Genomic DNA, 7729 nt, shown 5'->3' with positions numbered 1-7729 from the left:
CAACTTGCTGAAGGAATTCTGGAAGCTTGGGCATACCTGCTGTGTCTCCTCTGGATACGTTTTCAGTGAGAACGGCTGAGCTTTCAGATGACTCTCATCCAGTTGGCGCATGTTAGATCTGTCCTGAGAATGCCTACTGAACTGAACACCTCAGGGGACTTTATTTAACAGAGTCCTCTCCAAGTCCTGCCGGGCGTAGCTGTGCCTCGTGTTTCCAGCTCCCCTGCACCATCAGGCCGGCTGGGGGTTTGCAGTGATACCCGGGGCTCTTGCAGGTGAAAAAGAATATACTTCTGGAATTTAAACACCTTCAGGCTTGGGCAGGATTAGGTGTAGATTTTTTCCAGATCCACCGCTGGGCTCGTTTACCTGTGTTCAGCCTGAGCGTCAGTTTCTTCTGGGCTTGTCTGGTCGCCCTGGAGATATATATGTGCACATCATCATTCAGTGCAGTGCCAGACACCTGTATCTTGCCACTCGCTGCTGGGAGCCATGTAACACGGACCCCTCCCAGGCAAAGAGACCCCCGGCTTCCCCGGGTGGTGAGCTGCACAGTCAGCGTGAGCCCAACAGTTACCCGTTAGTCACTTAGGTGTGGTACCTACATTAGGAGTATGGTTGCTTTAGGCTCCATCTTTAGGGAATGGAGGCAGGTGAGCACTTCCAGGAGACCATTTTCAGCACCAAAGATCTGAATTTCTGCTTGAGGTACTTGCCTACTGTGGCCTCCAGGGATGCCTAAAGCTGCTGCACTTTTAAATTCACTGCTGAAGTTGAGAGCCTACATGTGATGGGATGATCTGGGAGCATTCAAGCAATCGTGTAACTGGGCAGTCTGTTCTCCTGCAACATAGACACAGGCTTCCAGGTTTTGGAGTCATTAAAAAATACAATCTGTAGACATTTTCTGAGATGGCATTATTGTTTGAAAGCTTGAGCAAAATTGCATTGGCTGGCTTTGAGTTAGGGCAGCATGAAAAAAGAAACTTTCCCCATTATAAAAATAATACTTATGTTTGTTCCCGAGAAGCCTGCAGGCAGAATGTTGAGGTCTGAGTAGAACTGCAGTTTGGCAAGGGAATAATACTCATTCAGGAAAAAGGTGGGGCCTTATTCCAGAGAAGTTTGAGCTTGAGTTGTCCAACTGGCAGTTCTGCTCTGCTTAGCAGAGGACCCAACCCTACTTTGGTGCTAGGGAGCCTCTTTGGGCTGATAACCAGCCATAGCCTAATTTTACTGTGTGTGTCTCTCTCCTTACACCACATCAAAATAATGCCCAAAACATAGGCTTTTATCTGAACTGGAGTTGAATTCTGTTGGAAAACGTGCTCCAGGCAGTGAGGACTGGGCTGAGTCTTAAAAGCAACCCAAGGGCCAGTGTTTTGCACACAGGTGGGAGCCTCCCTGTGCCCGTGGCTCTCTTGTCTTGCTCACACCGTTTCTGTTCTCTCTCCAAAGCTGGGGAAAGCACCAATGCAAGTGGTCCAACAGACGTGTTTAGCTGAAGAAAGAGTGTGTCAATACGTAGTAAACAGTGTTGGCCCACACCCAGGGTTTCTTTGAGTGCTTTCTAATTGTAAGCACCTGCTGTAGCAACCTTAAGGCGGCATGACCATTTTCTTTGGGTTTCGTTGGATTTGTTCAATTGCTGTTCCAGACCACTGCTGAATGTCATCCTGAAATCATCTCTTTTTCTCAGTTGTAATAGGCAAGGGTCATTAAATAGGCATCAAGGAGTTCACAGCATGTAGTGGTACTTAGCACAGACCCATTGAATGCAGCTAAACCAATTTTCTGCCTTGGTGAAGAGCCTAGGCAGTCAAAGCAAGCGATGGCTGAGGCAGCGGACAAAAAAAAAATTGAAGCAGTGGTTCTGACTTACACGTTTAGCTAATTATGAAAAGTAATGATTGCAGTGCATGTGGACAGCATGGCTTTTAATTATTATTTAATTAGCAGATGGATTAGTGAAGACCCTCAGATATGCACACATGACTCCTATTGACTTTGGGAACCACTTTAAACTTCTCCTGAAGAGGAGCAGATGGAGTTTGCCCCTAACGTCGGATGTTCATCATGTCGATACAACCCTTGTGCTGTGAGGCACCAAACTGCACCAAGGCCCTGGACACTGGACTGATGCCTTTCTGCCAGTCCCGCATGCCCAAGCAGCTGGACTGTTGGAGCCCCGCTCATAAGTTCTGCCCCTGAAATTTCAAATGAGGACTCCAGAGCTGCAGGGCACGTGAGGGGAAGGGATCGTTTCTGAGCTGCAGACCCCAAGGGTGGGAGGAGGTAAGGGAAGGTGCTGTGCTGTGGGAGTCTGTCCCACACTCTGCTGGGGCATGGAGGGGTTTCCAGACTTGCGGCACAGCCTTGTGCTGCACTTTCCGTCACAGGGGAAAAACTGCTCTGGACAGGTCCTGGCATGTGGGCGCAAGCAGATCAGCTGGGAATGGAGGAACCACACAGATGCGCTGGATGAGAGCAGGTGCAGGAGGGGGCCTGGGAAGCAGGACCACAAGTAACAATCAGTTAGTTGAAAGGAATGTGCTCGAGCTTGTGGGTCACAAGCCCTGGTGAAAGGGACATGAGAAATTTCTGAAGGGTATAGAAACAGGGACTAATCATCAAGTTGAGACTATACAAGGAATAAGGCAGTCGGTTTGTCAGTTTGCTCAAGGACGTGGTGCAAGAGCTGCAGACATTGTTGTCTTTATTGCTGAATTGCTAAATAGCTAGTGTGAGATCCTCGCAGGAGTTGCCACATAGTTATTGAATAAGCAAGTTTTTGAACCGATCAGAATTAGATGTAACAATTGCTTGTGTGTATATAATCATGATATTTGGCTAATTAAAGTGACATTTGCTTGCATCAAGCTGCGTCCTGTCTCTCAGTTGCAGCAAGCAGGGACAGCACTGCAGTACCTGACAGCATCCCAACAGTTTGTGTCTACCAACACTGGGAAAGACCTGTCACCAGTAACCCGTGTGTGTGTTTGTCTCCACACCGGAGTGTGAGTTACTTTTGGGTGGGTATACAAGGCACATCTTCCAGACAAGTAAACACACATAGCGGTGCCCTGGAAAATCTGGGATGGACAAGAGAAACCTTTTCCCCCATTCAAATAACTGAGAGATGTGTGTGCTTTTGTGTATTCTTCAAAGCAAGGTTTCTGCCTGTGAAGTGCCATGTCACTACCTTGTTCAAATGCTAATGACCTCTTGTGTAAGAGGCAGAACTGGTTGCACTAGTTCCAAGTCACTTGGGCTTCCCACCATTGCCTCCGAAACAGTAATTTGGGATAACATTTCAAGTGCTCATCTCAGGCTGGGCTGACAATGGTTTATTTCCACAGCTGCCTCTGAGAGTTAGTTTAGGAGAAAGATATGTATTGTTTGTGCCTGGTGGTGGCACAGTGGTAAGAAGCCAGCACTCATCAGAAAGACTGACCTTCTGGCTTTCAGGGGTACTACTTTCCCAGCATTTGCAAAATATATTAGAATTTAGCCCAAGAATAGCTCTTAGGAAAGTGCCGCTCCGTTTCTCCCTCATCATTATTACAGCTGGGCCCGATTTCCTGTATGGAGCAAGTTCGGTCTTTTCTTTGCTCCTCCTGGAGACCAGAGCAGTGAGAACAACTCAATCTTTTCATTGTGTATCCTGGAAGAAATCCATTTCGGATTCACCAAGCCCTGACAGTTTTGGGATATGAATCAAAAACATTTTATTGCAAGACAAACAAAACACTTTGTTTGCTTGGGAGCAAAAAATTAGAAAGAAACTTTGTCATCATTTAGGGCTTTCTAAACTGCTTTTCAAGTAGAAACGCACAAGATTTGGTGCTGGGGACAACTAGTTATGGTAAAACAGTGCAGTAAGAATTGAGAGGTGCTCCTTTCCTTGCAAGCATTGCAGTGAAGGCTCTATAATGCAGCTGCTCTGGGACTCAGGGACACTCATTCATGCTCGATCTGCCCAAGGAATGGGTCAGGGTTTGTAAACTGAAGGAAGGTGCCTTCTGCGGGTCGCCTGCTTATTTGCTGTGGGTGCTAGATGACAGGCAGTGAGAAGATAAGGTGCTGTAGAATAGAAACCTTAAAGCAGCTAAATATCTTTCCCCTCCTCATGCTCTTGAATGATGAATGATGCACCACTTATCTATAGGATGATGTACTTATGTTTATCTAAAAGCTGGGAAACACGCAAGGACCCTTATTGCTAACATGAGGGATGTACTAATTGCGAAGTCCTTGGATTTGTCATCTTTAAAAAGGCTATCTGGTCCTAAGTTCCTGTTATTTATGAAAGGTGGCAAAGACAAGGACTTAAATCATGGTCACTAGTTTAGAGAGATGTGTAAATGAGTTCCTGGCATTGTAATGAATATGTGAACGATTTCCTGGAAAGTTAATGAATAGGTCTGAGTTGCTGTATAAAGAGGGGACCGAAGAATCCCCTCGGTGTGCATGACTTTGGTGGAGGGATCCCCCATGCACCCAGCGCTGGCGAATAAAGATAACCTCCTCCGCTCACTCGAATATTGGTGACTGACTCTTTAAATCAATTTGGCGACCCAGATGGGACCTCCTCTGCTCGGCTGCGGGACTCATTGAGAGCGAGCGGGGACTCCCTAGGGTACCCCCGGGGATTTTCCCGGAGGGGCTCCTCGTCTCATCTGGATCACCACAGGAGCAGACAAGGACTCCATCTTGCGGAGCAAAGGTACTATCTTTATTCAAATATTATATTAATTGTAAATATTATATTAATATTATATTCTGAACAGTACTGTTTCGGATATTTCTGTTCTGGGACCGGTCCATCTGTAAAGCTGTCCGTAAGACATAAGATCATTGTATGCTTATGCAGGATGGCGTATGCCGGGTAGCTAGCACCGCAGGTATGCATCTGATTCTGTTCTGGTATTCGTTCCGGTATTAAGGTAATATCGGAACTCTGATTCTGTTCTGGTATTTGTTCTGATATTGAGGTAATATCGGAACTCTAATGCTGTTTTGGTTGGAAGACTGACACGTTTGATGATTTGAAGTCAATCTGTGTATATAGGATTAATAATTATAGGGTTACTAATAATAATTGTTATACTCATTTTATGCTGGAAATGTGAGAACATTTCTGTATTAGGTATATTATGAATGTTGACATGTGGTTATTGTCTTGAACATCCGAGGGGTGAGTGTAAACCTCTATATGTTTTAAAGCGCATATAGTGTAAAGAATTAGTGAGTACATGGTGGGAGTTGCTGCTTAAAGACAAAATTTGTCTCTGAGCAGTTATCTGTGCTGTTTTGGCATCGATTTGGTGAGCCAGCCAGGAGAACTCTCCACCAGTGCTGGAATCCAGGGGCCTGGGGACCCTCAGGGCCCCCGACTGCATCTTCTGTCGGCAAGACGCCCCTGCCTCTCGGCTTCTCACACAGGTGGACAAGGACTTCTGCACAACATGAAAGGTATTTCTATTTATTCTTTGTTTTGAATATTTGATTGTCTTAAGATTTGTTTTTACCCCATAAGACAAAAGACGGGGCGCCGTCTTGCAGGGTTGAGAAGAAGGGACGCCTTCTGAGAAGGGTAATAGCCCTATTTGATTATCTTAAGATTTGGGAAGCTAAAAACTCTCTTTAGGTTGTCTTAAGATTTGAGGAATTCCTAGAATATAACAACTGAAATAGCGCTCTGTGTCTTGTTTGTTCTATGTATTGTCTTGTTACATGTTCAAAATTGGAGTTATGAAATGTATGTTGAAAAAAAAAATATTCTGGTAATTCTAGGCAAATAGCTGAAAACTTAACACTCTGCTTAAGGCCAGAAAAAAATGAGAATCTGTTTTTTGGCAATTGTTCATTGAAATGCGTACTTTGTGTGATAACGTGAACTGTCAGCGTTCCTAGAGTTGTATGTAAGTGCACGGTACCGTGTAACATACTGCCTGTGTGACTGAGGGCTGCCCAGAGAGTGTGACGTGTGTGAGAGACGCGGTGTCACTGCAAAGCGAGTGGGGAGTCCCGATCTGTGTGTCCGTGTTCCCCGCGAGGGGCCGGCCAGAGACGGACGGAGCGATTGAAAAATCAATTTATGAAGTGTTGGAATGCATAATTAGAAATTAGAGCGGGAGACTGTGGACAAAACATTAGAACTAACATCTTTGGAAAAAGCACGAACTAGCCTCTGCTCTTAGTGTCGTAGGTGCTGTCTGTACACTCGAGCAAAAGGTTGCAAGTGTCTAAGATATGTTATCTCCTCCCAAAAAAACCCCAATAATAATAATAAGAAGAAAAATAATGAGACCAAGAAATAAGGCTAAATAGAGGTCTGGAACTGTGGTGTGTGTTCTGAGATAAGTATGGTACCTCCAGGAATAACTAACACATTGTAGAAAAATGCCAGACTTATTAGGACGATGGGGGGCAGGCCGAGCCAAGAAATAAATACCAAAACACCCCTGGGATGTATTTTGAAGCATTGGAAAGAATTTGGCAGAATTCCCAGTGGAAATTTGAACAAAAAGACATATTTAAAATATTGTCAGAATTGGTGGCCTTTGTATACATTAGGTGATGGTGAAAGATGGCCACTCGAAGGAAGTCTTCTATTACAACACAATTTTACACCTTATGCTGTTTCTTCATAGAGAACAAAAGTGGAATTAACACCACCTGATCTTTGATTATGGCTCTAGAAAAGGATAAGGGAAAAACTGAGACCTAAACTAGAAAGATGTTCTTGTTGAATTTATTTTTTTTTTGGGGGGTGGGTGGGAAGAGAGAGAAGAGCTCAGGTTGTGGTTCCTTTCCTTCTGTGGAGCAACCAGAATGAAGCACGTTGTAAGATAAAAACTTGCACTAACCTATGTAAGACCTAAAGCGGGGTGCGGAGAGTCAAAGACCCTGTGAAAGTGTTAAAGTATTGGGGTGAGTTTGTACAAACCCCCGTACCCCCTCGAAGGTGCATGCTGGACGCATGGCAGGGTGTTTGCTGTTTGCATGCGAAGGCTGATGTGTAAGAACACAGACTTAGAGCAACAAGTAGCAGATTTGCATTCAGGGTAAGAAAGAGTTAAAACAGAAGTGCTGCTGCAGAGGCAGGCTTGTGTAACCTGCAGAGCAGGAAGAGCATCTCCTGCCCGAACCCTTCTGATGGTGGGGAGGAGGGGGTTGCTGTTGCTGACGATTGAGCAGAAGGACCTGACAATGTCACCCCAATTGCTGCAGCATTTGCAGTACAACGGGACCGGTAACGGCCCCTCTAGGGCAGGCAACGGGTCTGAGGAGAATAAAGGTGAGTCTTTGATGGGGAAATGTAGATGTTTGAAAGTTGGTTGTGAAAGACTTATCAGGATGATCTAATAGGACTAGATAAAGGTTCGAGTTGATTGTTATTAGGTAATTGTGATGTAGAAAAGTTGATAGAAGGAACAGGGAACGTGTACAGAAGGTAAGAGAAGAGCTGGGTCGGGTCGTGCTGAGCTGGTAGAGGAGACGAGGCAGAGACAGGAGGAATGTCAGGCAGAAGTGAAAAGTGAATCCCTCTCCTATGGGATCGGATCACTGTGCATATTGTAGGGAAAGTGGACACTGGAAGCGAGATTGCCCTGAGCTAAAGAACCAGCAAGGGGTTCTGGTGAACTAGGGACTAGGAAAAATGAGGTGGAATTTTAGTGAATACAAAACCAACTTACTTGGTGTTAAACTTCAGTGAACAGAA

At 45.2% G+C, this 7729-nt stretch overlaps 1 long non-coding RNA gene across 1 annotated transcript; it reads left to right on the top strand.

Annotated features, from left to right (window-relative positions):
* Nucleotides 1-725: 725 nt before the first annotated feature.
* Nucleotides 726-7729, top strand: LOC308054515. The gene is made up of 2 exons (XR_013924143.1): nucleotides 726-4726; nucleotides 5337-7729. It is a non-coding gene; the product is annotated as an uncharacterized lncRNA (long non-coding RNA).

The sequence above is a fragment of the Falco punctatus genome (genome assembly GCF_963210335.1).
Source record: "Falco punctatus genome assembly, chromosome: 17".
In the NCBI taxonomy this organism is placed as follows: Eukaryota; Metazoa; Chordata; class Aves; order Falconiformes; family Falconidae; genus Falco; species Falco punctatus.
Note: the sequence above shows the minus strand (reverse complement) of the source record. Positions and strands in the feature narration are given on the sequence as shown.